Source organism: Podarcis pityusensis, assembly GCF_964106645.2.
Source record: "Podarcis pityusensis genome assembly, chromosome: 8".
NCBI lineage: Eukaryota > Metazoa > Chordata > Lepidosauria > Squamata > Lacertidae > Podarcis > Podarcis pityusensis.
This window is the reverse complement of record NC_138033.1, coordinates 23,032,572-23,045,479: the sequence shown is the minus strand read 5'-3', so window position 1 is coordinate 23,045,479 and position 12,908 is coordinate 23,032,572. Positions and strand designations below refer to the sequence as shown.

Sequence of the window (12,908 nt, the reverse complement as noted above, 5' to 3'; positions counted from 1 at the left end):
TATTTAATTTAAACCCAGCCACCCGACCAAAGTCATTAATCAGTTGTAATACTCTTTTCGTACTAGGCTCTGGCTTCTGCAGGGTCAAAACCAGGTCATCTGCAAAGGCTTTTAATTTGTATTGTTTCTGTCCGACCTGAATTCCTTCCACCAACCGATCCACTCTAATCATGTTCAATAGCACTTCCAGAACCGAAATGAATAACAAAGGGGAGATAGGGCAACCTTGTCGTGTCCCTTTTTCAATTTTGAACTCTTCTGTAACCACATTGTTAACTATCAATTTAGCTTTCTGTTCTGAATATATCGCCTCAATCCCATTCTCAAAACCCCGTCCCACTCCCATCTCTTTTAAATTTCCCATCATAAATTTCCAGGAGATATTGTCAAAGGCCTTCTCCGCATCTATAAAAATTAAAACTGCTTTTGTATTTATATCTGTTTGCAAAAGTTCCAAAATGTCAATAATGTTCCTTGTATTAGCAAACAGATGTCTACCTGGGAGAAAGCCGGCCTGGTCCTTATGAATTACTTCATTTAAAACTTTTTTAAATCTACTTGCCAAAATGTCTGCAAATATTTTGTAATCCACATTTAGAAGGGAGATGGGACGATAGTTCTTAAGTTGTGTCTTTTCAGCTTCCGACTTTGGTATTAATGTGATAAACGCTTCCTTCCACGACTCCGGTGCCCTCTTCCCCTCCATAATTTCATTGCTGACCTCCATCAAAGGTTGTATCAAATAGTCTTTTAATGTCTTATAGTACTTGGAAGTCAGCCCATCTGGCCCTGGAGATTTGCCGAGTTGCATGTTCCATTCTAAGAACATTCTTTCCCTTGAATAATTATGGGCTCTGTAGTTTGTGAAGGGTTGCTGGTGGGAATTGTAAGTCTGCAATGGGTAATATACAGGGCCCCAGAATACTTGGAGGGGAGGAATGTGCTTTAAAGGTAGAGTTTGCACATATTGCTGTACAAAAGGAAAGAAATTGAAATGACCTCTAAGTCAATATTGACCATAGGGTTGATGGGACTCTGCGGGGTGGGGGTTAAATAAAAATGGGTGGGAACAAAATACCCTGGGCTCATAGCTGTCAACTTTCCCCCTTTTCTTGCAAGGAATCCTATTCGGAATAAGGGAATTTCCCTTTAAAAAAGGGAAACGTTAAGAGCTATGCCTGGGGTAGAAAATACATTTATGAAGTATAGCACCAAAAAATGGATTAGGATCTCGGAACTAAAGGGCAGAGGCATGTACAGAGTGTACCTTCCTTGCCAAGGAGCAAATGCACACTATGGGCAAATGCACACATGCATCTGAAGTGCATGGCTTCCTCCAACGAATCCTGGGAACTGTAGTTTGGTAAGGGTGCTGGGAATTGCAGCTCTGTGGAGGAAACTATGGTTCCCAGGATTTTTTTTAAGGAAAGTAATGTGCTTTAAATGTGCATTGAATGTATAGTAAATGTCTGGTGTGGATCTGCCCTCTGCATTTAATAAATGATTCCACAATACAACAGTATTTTCGGACCATGCTGCTTTGTTGCTAAAAAAGAAAAAAGTCTGCAGGTATCGTGTTTTTTCTTTTTCTTTTTCAACCTTTTATGATTCCTAGTAATGGTGATTGATGATTAATAAATATTGATTATAGACTGATATTTCTTAATTTTATTACATTTGCATTCCTAAGAATTTCAGTTGGGGAGGGCGATCCATGACAACTTCCTAAGCTTATCAAAGGGTCATCGAACCCAGAGGTTTGGGAAACCCTGTTCTAAATTACCCTTTAGGCAGACCTGAACCAATGCATGCCAATGATTCAAAATCAGGCACTGCTGCTGTAGAAGACAGAAAGCTTGCAGTTGCCAAAGAACGGAAATCCAGTTCAAGGCTGCTATCCTAAACACCATTACGTAGGAAATAGGCCTCACTGAAGACAGAAGGGCTGAGTGAACCCGCCTAGGATACCCTACATGATCATTTAAAAAGCGAATTTAAACAAACTATATCCTCTGCATGCCCAATATTAAACAGAATGTGTCTTCAACTGATCTGTATTTTGAGTAGCGAATGCAGAGCTTGCCTCCTCTTTAAATTATGTCAGAGCAATCCTATATATGTCTTCTCAGAAACAACACCCATTGGGCTCATTGGAGCTTACTCCCAGGTAAGTGGGCATAGGATTGCTGTTTGTATTACATAGACCCAGTGCTTTTTTTCTGGGGGTACGCATACCCCTAAACATTTTCTGAATCTAAGTTTGGCCTCATTGAGGGGCAGTATTTCAATTTGAGTAGGAAAATGAGAGTACCCCTAAACATTTTTTTTTTAGGAAAAAAAGCACTGCATAGACCCGCAACACCAAAAGCTGTGCATTGTCCATCGGAGCCATAAGTGTTTGTTGTGGGGGAAGAAGGGAAAGGAGAATGTTAGCCGCTTTGAGACTCCTTTGGGTAGTGATAAAGCGGCATATCAAATCCAAACTCCTCCTCCTCCTCCACTAATGGTGACATCCCACAAAACCTTCGTGAGTGAGCAGGGATAAAAAGGATCAGGCAGTCGCTGGAGTATCCTGGACCCAAGTTGTTAAGGGCATTGCAAATTAATACTTGAACCTGGCCCAGTAGCTTTTGGGCAGCCAGCGCAAGCTTTTGGGCACCCGAGTTATGTGCTGGCTCCGTATCTCGGCTTGGTAGCTAACTGGCAGCCAATGCAATGTTCTTTGGTCCCTGGCCACATGGTCTCTCGCAGTTGCATTCTGCACCAGCTGCAGCTTCTGAACCGTCCTTGAGAGCAGCCCAACATAAAAGCGCACTGCAACAGCCCCAACCAACAAAATCCCATGCTATATTTTTTTCTAGAGTTACTGGGGAGGGAAACCTCGGAAGAATGATAATCCTAGCAACTCGCACTGACAAAATCTTAGCAAGGTTATCTTCAAAAGGCATAAATAGAAACCAGAGTGTACAATGGCCAGGCCAGCTATTGAGAAATCAGAAAATGTCTGCAGTAAATAGGGACAGTTACAGTGCGCAGAGTTCCTATAGCAAACCTGCACATGCTCTTTTCAATCTCTCCCAAGCATTCTGATGTCCCGGTCTTTGGCTACTTTCTCTTTACTGCTCTGTCTATTTTAAGATCTACACGCTAACAGCTAAGGACAACATTCCAGGTGAGGGCAACCCACTGCTTTATTTAAACAGGGTAGCTTTATTTAGAATCCTAATCTTTGTCAGCTAATAAATAAGAGACCTTCCAAGAGGTACGTGTGTTGAACTCGGTTCGCATCTTAGCCAAATGCCACTAATTCCTAGCATGGACGATTCCGTGCTTCCAACTCCCCATAAAGACTTCCGTAGCTCAGACTGTCCCTAACGCTAACCACTCCCAAGGAACTCCCTGTGTGTATGTACGACGCACACTCATGCATGAACAAAAGCAGTGTTTCTTTGAAAGATCTGAAATCCCATTTGTTGTTGTTGTTTAGTCGTTTAGTCATGTCCGACTCTTCGTGACCCCATGGACCAGAGCACGCCAGGCCCTCCTGTCTTCCACTGCCTCCCACAGTTTGGTCAAACTCATGCTGGTAGCTTCGAGAACACTGTCCAACCATCTCGTCCTCTGTCGTCCCCTTCTCCTTGTGCCCTCCATCTTTCCCAACATCAGGGTCTTTTCCAGGGAGTCTTCTCTTCTCATGAGGTGGCCAAAGTATTGGAGCCTCAGCTTCAGGATCTGTCCTTCCAGTGAGCACTCAGGGCTGATTTCCTTAAGAATGGATCAGTTTGATCTTCTTGCAGTCCATGGGACTCTCAAGAGTCTCCTCCAGCACCATAATTCAAAAGCATCAATTCTTCGGCGATCAGCCTTCTTGATGGTCCAGCTCTCACTTCTATACATCACTACAGGGAAAACCATAGCTTTCACTATACGGACCTTTGTTGGCAAGGTGATAAAATCCCAGTTAGGAGGCTGTCATTATGGGAGATCCCACACTGCATTCCAGTCTTTGCCAACTGAAAAGAATCTAGGAAGCACCCAAAGGCCTATCTGAGCCATCATCCTGTTCTCACAGTGGTCAACCAGATGGGACGCCCACAAGTGGAGCCTAAGCACAACAGCCCTCTCCCCACCTACGATTCCCAGCCACTGGTATTCAGAGGCATATGAAACACTGCATGCTCTGTGTAGCATCAGGGCCAGAGCTCCAGGGTTGACAAGGGTCACCCAGAGCATACATTTAAAAGCACATGGCTCCCTGCTAAGAATCCTGGGAACTGTAGTTTGTTAAGGTTGCGGGGGATTGAAACTGTCAGGGTAAAACTAGTTGAGCCAGTGTGGTGTAGTGGTTAAGAGTGGCAGACTCGTAATCTGGTGAACCGGGTTCGCTTCCCCGCTCTTCCACATGCAGCTGCTGGATGACCTTGGGCCAGTCACACTTCCCTGAAATCTCTCAGCCCCACTCACCTCACAGAGTGTTTGTTGTGGGGGAGGAAGGGAAAGGAGATTGTTAGCTGCTTTGAGACTCCTTTGGGTAGTGATAAAGCGGGATATCAAATCCAAACTCCTCTTCTTCCCGCCAGGTTTCTCTCTCTCTCTCTCTCTCTCTCTCTCTCTCTCTCTGTGTGTGTGTGTGTGTGTGGAGTGCAGGAGCTGTGTGCTTTAAATATTCCATGTGGGTGGAGAGCCTTAGCAAAAAGTGCCCTAGACTTGGTGAGTTTACCTGGCAGAGACAGCAGGCAAAATGGAGCTACGATTCTCGGAGTGCTCTAATGGTCAGTCCCTCTTTGCAGGGAATTGCGGGAACTGTAGCTCTGTAAGGGGAATTGGGGGTCTCTTCACAACGCTTAGCACCCTTAAACTACACTTCTCAGGAGCCAGTAAGGGGAGGGGAAGCCATGACTGTCTAAAGTGGCACGATACTGCTTTAAATATGCAGTGCAGATGGGGCCTTGGGCAGGTTCTCCTTTGAATGAGGACTGATTCGAATTTCTCTCTCCCCTTCCCTGCACCCTTCGCTCTGCCACTGAGCAGAGCTTTCAAAGGACTGGGGGAACAACCCTCTGAACTTGCCTGGTACAATATAACCCTGGAGTTCATTGGCCACCAGGAACTTTCTGCTGCTTCAGCTCAGACTGGTTAGTGTCCTGTTGTGCTGACCTGTTGATCAGCAGCTTGGGGGCCACGTGGCATTTGCGTGCAATCTCTCTCTCTCTCCCTCTCTCTCTGCTGCTGCTGCTCTTCTGTTTGTTTGAGCTGAGTTTGTTTTTTTTGAGTAAGCCTCCTTCTTTGCCCCGTCAGCAGAGCCCCTCGCTGGAGCGCAATGACTCAGCCAGTTGGAAAATGCATGGGCAGAGCTGATAAGTCTGGGGGCTGCCCCAGCAAGCACAACAGTGCCTGGCTTTGCTTTCACAAGCTTAGCACTGTGTACGAGTCCAATGTTCCCGGTGCTGCTTAAAGAGAATAAACCCCCGAATGTGGAGGTGATACTGGCACACAAGTGTCCTGCATAAACAGAGGGGATCCATAGAACATCTGCTCTGCATGTAGAAGGTGCCAGGTTTGATCTCTGATATCGCCCGGCAGGGCTGAGAAAGGTTTTGGGGAGCTTCTGCCAGCAGATGCAGACAATAGCAAACTAGGGTGGCCCATGGTCTGCAACAGCTTCCTACGTTCCTGTTTAAATCGGCTTTTCTTTCGGAGTCACGAGTGCTGGAACTTTATAGGTAGAGAAGGCCCATGCAGCTGAGAGGCAGAGCTCATGCTTTGAATGCAGAAGGCTGCAGGTTCAATCTCTGGCACTGCCAGTTGAGATGACCAGGTAGCCACTGGTAGGAAACCTGAAGCATGGTTTGACTATGGAGAGGTGGCATACAAATGCTGGTGAGAATAGCTCAGCGGCAAAGTACTTGTTTTGGACCCAGAAGGTCCTTGGGTTATTCCACATGATTTCCATCAAAAGGAATCAAATAGCAGGTGAAGGGAGGGAGATTAGAGGAGGTGCTGCCAGTCAGAGCAGACAAAACTGGGCTGGATGGATAGGATTTTCCTAAGTTCTTACTACATAGGTTCTTGCTGTAATGGAGCTGGGAAACTCCCTGCCTCCAGGAAGCCACCTGAAAGAAGAATGGATTTCATCATACACTTTACCATGCTTGCTTGGGATCTCCAAGAAGCCATGTTGATCCTGCAGAACAAGTACAACACCGTGTGAAGCAATGCCTTCCTTTGGTCCAATTAATCCCCAAGCACCTGGATGTGAGTTTTGGGATTTGGCCACTGGTGTTGTGTGCAAAAGTCTTCAGAAGTTTTAAAGTGCATATATCACTTCTATCTATATCTATCTATCTATCTATCTATCTATCTATCTATCTATCTATCATCAACTATGGATCATAGTCAACCTACTCAGAGTAGACTCATTACATTAAGGAACCTGTTGTGGTAGTTCCATCCGTTAATTTCAGTGGGCCTGCTCAGAGTAGGACAAACAATGGATCTCACCCTATATATTTTGGAAAGTTGATTGTCTGATATGCACTGGAGATCTCTGAAGATCTCATAACCAAATTCTACATGATGGTTCCTGAAATCAAGAGGCAGGGTTTTGCTTTTCTCTGCTTGGATACATCTGGATGCCATTTTGAATCAAGATGGTGACCTGAACCTTTAAAAACTGCATTGATTTTAAGCATTGGCTTCAAAACCATAGCCTTGTTTTGTTTTTGTTTCTTAGTAATACCAGATATAAGGCTGGTCGTATGCACTTACCTGTGTTCGTGCGCACGCGCACACACACACACACACACACACAAATTGAATATTAAATTCAATAATAAAAAGGACAGTAAGAAAAATCAAAGTAATGTCAAATAAAAAGCAGTGGTGGCAGAAACCCCCTATACCTATTATTTGTTTAACAAGACTTATAGACCGCTTAATCAAAAAACGTCTAAGCAGTTTACATAGAAGCTCATACTACTACTGATCAGGAGGCAGGAAAAGAGAAAGAAAATGTCATCCACCAGGGAGGGCAACCCCCTACCTGGGAACGGTATTGAGCCACATGGCATAGGAAAGGCTTGCCTCCCTTGTGGACTGAGCATAATCCGTCTGGTTCAGAGGTTGAAGGGGAATATCAAAGAACACCATGGATGTGGACGGGACATGGGTGTAGTCGAGGGGGGCAGTTGCCCCCCTAAATCAAGTCAATCAATAAAACTACTTACGGTAACTAAGTGAAGTTCTGCCCACCCTAACATGAAGCCTGCTGCCCCCCAAACATAAATCCTGGCTTACACCCAAGGGACAGGAAATGGATAATCCCGGCATCATAGGGTCACAATGTTATTTCTGTTCATGATACCCAACCTGAACATTATTTTGATTGTGAGAGTCTTTTGCAAGCCACTTAGCCTCTCAGGGCTACAAAGTGGGCTTCAATAAGTTCAAGTAAACTAAACAGATAAATAGCATCAACTTAAATATTGTAAATAATTATTTGCTGAGAACACATTGAACAGCATAATAATAATAATAATAATAATAATAATAATAATAATAATTTTATTATTTATATCCCGCCCATCTGGTTTCCCCAGCCACTCTGGGCGGCTTCCAGCAGAATATTAAAAGATAATGATTCATCCAGTATTAAAAGCTTCCCTAAACAGAAGAGTTAATATCAAGATTTTAATGGCCTGAATTGCTTCAACAAAGGCATTTCCTTATTTGCTTTTCGATTTCTTTATAAAAGAAAGCTATCAAATCACAAATAAGGTCAGTCTACTACAAAGACTCTCCCCACTTGATTTGTTCCCAGGAAGCTTTCTCTCGGCCAGCTATTGTACTATACAGAAAACTGAGGCGATTCTGAAGGTAGGAGCTTTTAAGGCTACAATCCTACACGTACCTTTGCAGGAGCAAATCCTATTGAACTCAGTGTGACTTACATTTCAGAGTACAGATGCATAGGATTGCATTGTTAAAATCACCATCATAAGCCCCGAAAACAATGTGTATCTCTGGCAAATGAGTCTTGTGATACAGAAATCCCATTTGTGGGGGAGGAAAGTTTAACTTAGAAACTTTATATATTTCAGTGGATGGCTTGAGACTTTCTCTTTATTTCTTTCTTTTAAAAAAGCAGATGTTATCCATAGATGAGAGTTTGAATTTCAGTGATGGAACTTATTTTAGTAGCAGAATTCTATTAGAAATTTCAAATGCTTCTGGGCTGGCTTCCTGAGGTCATGTCGGTGCCCGAGCAAAAACTTTCTGTGACATCACGGCCATTCCAGCCAATCAGAATGCTGCAAAGGTTTTCCTCAAATTCAGCGGTAGCAGCTGGAAACGAACTGCCTGTTCCCGGCTTGGCACTTTTTGCATGCACTAATCCTTTTTTTTTTTAAAGGGGGGTGTGAGACGCTGTTTCTCGGTCCTCTTTGCTTCAGGCGTCACGCGACTTCACCTGCCAGCCGCCGCCGCCGCCTCCATCTGTTGGAGCTGCCAAGGTCCGGGAACGCTGCGCCCCGGAGGGAAATGATCGGCGGGACAGCCAGCCAGTGACCAACCGCGAACGGTGGACGGAGGGCGTGGCCCATCGCTGGAGTGACGTCAGAAGAGGCAGGTCCCCAGCGGTGCAGGTGGAAAGGGCTCCCGAGAGCGGCTGGTGGAGGCAGAGCGGCTGCTTCTTAAAGGGCGAGGAGTCCTTTAACTCGCCCCTGACTCGCTGGGCTGCTCCGGGCCTGCATTGCAAAAGTGATCGGCTCAGGTAAGGCCAGATCCGGGAAAGGGAGGATAGGAGAGGGAGGGAGGGAGGGAGAGAGAGAGAGAGAGAGAGATAGCGCTGATGGGGCTGGGGCAGAAAGCCATTGCTAAAACGAAGGAGATTCGTCTTTGGGGTCTTTGGTCTTTGGGGTGGAGCGGAGAAAGAAGAAGAAGGCGGCTCGAAGAAGCCAGTGGATTATAACTTGCAAGCCAGAAGAAAGAGGAAAGGGACAGACTCTCTCTCTGCAGATGAAACGACCACTTTGGAGAGTTGGTGGATTCTCTCATCTAACTGGGCCAGCGCTCTCCCATTCTTGCCTCCGCTACTTTTTCTCTTTTGCTTGAAGAGGATTGCAAATTTAGAGGGTGAGGTGTGTTATGGGGTGGGTGGGGGAGAGGAGAGGGGGTAAGGGTGAAAACGCGGCCCCTTCCTCCGGGTTGCTGCCTATTATTATTATTATTATTAATTCCGCTTTGGGATTCCTTCGGATGAAAAGAGGCACAGAAGTAGAATCTAATCATCAGATCAGATCTGGCCGCTCTCCTTTTTCCAAAGCTGTCGAGATTCGCCCGGCGCCTGGAATGACTTTGCACATCTCGGCGGCGTTGCGGTGACGTTTCCGTGTTGCCATTACTCAGCAAACGGAGACGCCGAGGCGACCACGCCGCTGGAGAAAACTTCTCGGCGATAATAGCGGCTCTCCCGCCGGCTCCTTCCTTCTCCGCCTTGCCCCGCCGGCTCCAATTCTCTGCACATGCCAAGTCATCTAAAGGAGAGACTTCCTGCTTTCCCAAACTTTTTGCGGGCGGGGAGGAGTGGGGGGACGGACACACACCTGTTTGTGTCCAGAAAGCCATCTCTGCAATGTGCGTCGCCGATCTAGCAAGCCCTGCCCCTCCCCGTGCTCTAAAATTTAATTTTAAAGGTTGAGCTGTTGTGCCTTTGCCTTTTTGTGTGCGTGTGTGTTTTGGGAATGGGGAGAAGCCTTGTAACACTGCAGTGCCGGCAGCTGAGGGGCAGGCGCTTTGCTGGACGATTTTCCTGGCTTGGGAGTGAAAGATCAGCAGATTCCGGGCATAGAAAGAAGGCTGTGCCAGGGAAGCACTGCGGAATCTCGTCTCTCTCTCTCTCTGTCTGTCTCCCTCCACTTGCTGGAGAACATCCCTGCTGTGGCTTGCACATGCCGGAGCCAACAGAGCCCCACACAACCAGGGCGGAGGGGCAAAGCGCCAGCAGACAAAACAGGGAGAAAGTTTTGCTTGCCTTGAGCGGCACACGGGTTAGTTTTGACTAGCTTTCCTGATCACGTGCAGCGCTGCCACTGCAAACCCAAGGTTAATGTCATTTGGAACAGAGGAGGAAGAAGTTGCAAGGCATAAGATTTGTGGTTAAGAGCCTAGGAAGGTCAGACCAATGACCCATCTAGTTCAGCACCCTTCTGTCACAGTGGGCAACGTGGATGCCTTTGGGAAACCCACGAGCAGGATCTGACCACAAGAGCACTCTCCTCTTCTGTGGTTTCCATCAGCTGGCATTGGAAAGTATCGCTGCCTCTCAGCTGTAGAGGCAGAGTGTAGCCCCCATGGCTAGTAGCCATCCCATGAATTCATCCCATCTTCTTTTAAAGCCACCTAGGTTGGTGGTCATTCCTGCCTCCTGTAGCAGCGAGTTCCATAGTTTAGCTATCAGTGTGTGAAGAAGTGCGTCCTCTTTTATCTGTCGTGAATCTTCCAGCATCCAGCTTCATTGGATATCCATGAGTTCTAGTGGTTTGGGAGAGGGACAAAACTTCTCTCTACCGACTTTCTCCATCCAGAGACTGGCGGGAGGGAGCCTGGCTCGCCCCCCCCCCCTTACTTCAAAAATTGGCTGGGCAGCAGGAAGGCTGCATCAGGCTGCAGTCCTAAGCCTGGTTACCTGGGAGTAAGGGTGGGTGAATATGTCAATTTTGGTTTCTTTCACTTTCTTATAGAAAGAGGGAGAGTTTAGTTCTTCACATTTCCACATCACTTTGTGATTATTTTTTTAATATATAAAAAACAACTCATTAAAATTTGTTAGCGTTTTAGTGCAAATGCAATGAGACAGTAGGTAGAGCCCAAAGACAGGTGGAGCTAACTAATTCTGGTTTGGGCCCCTGAATTCTTTCTACAAGGGCAGTGCTGAGCCAGGGCCACTCCCTAGACTGGCTGTAAGCAAGAAGACAGGCAGGTGGTAGCTGTCACCTTCCCCCTTTTTTTTAAGGGAAATTCCCTTATTCCGAATAGGATTCCTTGCAAGAAAAGGGAAAAGTTGACAGCTATGAGGTGGCGGGTGGCTGAAGGTAGACTGAGCCAGGGCCCCAGTTGCCCTGATGGACCCGCCTCCACCAGTCTGGGAAGGCAAGACCTGTCCCAACAGCCTCAATGATGGGCTGGAGAAGAGAGCTTGTTTCACCAAAGCCATTGTTGACACACCCCTCCTGAAATCCCTTCACTGCTTTCCTGTCCCCTCCTGATTCTTGCACAGACTTCTCCATGTTTTCAACGGCTTTACCCTTCTAACAGCCTGACAAATTCTTCCCTGCTCTCCTTGCTCATCCTGTTCTAGAACCCCTAGTCTGCCATTGGTTTCCTTTTCCTTGAAGCAACCTCACATTTTTATTATTATTATTGTCAACAACGACAACGTATTTCTACACAGCTGTCTCAAGGCTATGTGCAATGAAAACCGGGGGGGGGGGGGGCTACTACGTTTAAAAACAAAACTAAAACAATGCAAAATACACCCTCTGGGCAAAGACCCATTTATCCAGCTGGGAAAGCCTGTAGGAACAAAAGTGTATTCAGTTGTTTCTGGAAAGTGCAGATAGTAAAAAAAGCCTGTCGTATTTTGACAGGAATGCTATTCCATAGAACAGGGGCAGCCATAGAGTTACTATGGAGCTGGCCAGGAGAAACATTCCTGTAGACTGCCAAGATCTACTGGTTGTATAAGGGATAAGGCAGTCTCTCTAGTAACCTGGTCCTGAGCTGTATAGAGTCTTGTACGTTGGTACCAAAGCCACCATGAACTTGGCCCAGTAGTAGATTTAAACCCGTGCAAATTCCACATGCAAGGTGTTGCATGCTGGCAATACTGTAATTTGCCCCTGATGAGCAACCTAGCCACACCATGTTCTGTACTAGCTGCAGCCTGTTTAGGGAAGCTTTTAATGTTTGATGCATTATTGTATTTTAATATTTTGTTGGAAGCTGCCCAGAGTGGCTGGGGAAGCCCAGCCAGATAGGTGGAGTATAAATAATAATAATAATAATAATAATAATAATAATAATAATGTGAACCAGCCTCAAGGGTAGCCCCACACAGAGCACATTGCAGTAATCCAACCATGAGGTTTTGCATGCTTTACAATGCACACTTTACCTTGGCATACACATTTTTTGAACATATAACTTGGCTGGGGAACTGCACTGCAAATTCGGAAAGGTATGAATTTTGAAGGGCGGCTGTGTTTTGGTTTGCATTTTGTTTCAGAATGCAAATTTGGTAGGTTTGCCTTTTAATGAGGCAGCGAAACGTTTTTTGAACGTTGCCAGTCCTAGTGCGGGAGAGGAGGCTTTCGGCTCCCTTTCAGGCAGCAGAATGTCTTGGCCTGGAACTGTTCCTGATGTGGAGGAGGTGCAAGGAACACCACCACATACATGTTCCTTCACATACTCTAGTTGTTATCTCTGTGTTGCTACACTTGGTGTTCTGTAGGCTCTAGGAACGAGCCTGCCTAACTTTCCCAGACCTGTGAGGTGGATTTATTTGGCATGTGCCCTGGGAATTTTAATTTAAAACAATCAAGCCCAAAGAACGTTCATTTGGAATACCCAGCTTGAGGTAACAAGCATTACTGTTTGTGTAATTATCCTGCACATCCCTTCCAACCTCCATTCCCCTGCTTCCTCTAAGGCAAAAGAGTTGAGTGTCTCAAGAAAATATATATAATGCAAAGCTGTACCTTTTTGCCCTGCCTTTCCTTAGATCTTGTTTTTATTTATTTTTTAAAAAATGTTTTTATACCACTGTTTTGCTGGTTTTACATTGTGCTCATGATGCTTTTTGGGGAGCCATACATGTTCCCGCTTTCAAACCTGCAAAAGTTTAGGGACAG

General features: G+C 45.8%; 1 long non-coding RNA gene across 3 annotated transcripts in view; it reads left to right on the top strand.

The window, feature by feature from the left end:
• Window positions 1-7,784: 7,784 nt before the first annotated feature.
• Window positions 7,785-12,908, top strand: part of LOC308482573 — a 28,260-nt gene continuing 23,136 nt past the window's right edge. For 2 of the 3 annotated variants that reach the window (XR_013989323.1, XR_013989324.1), the window contains exon 1: window positions 7,786-8,770. This is a non-coding gene — a long non-coding RNA (uncharacterized lncRNA). Of the gene's footprint in view, window positions 8,771-12,908 lie in introns of all 3 variants that reach the window. The other variant, XR_013989322.1, reaches the window with a different exon arrangement.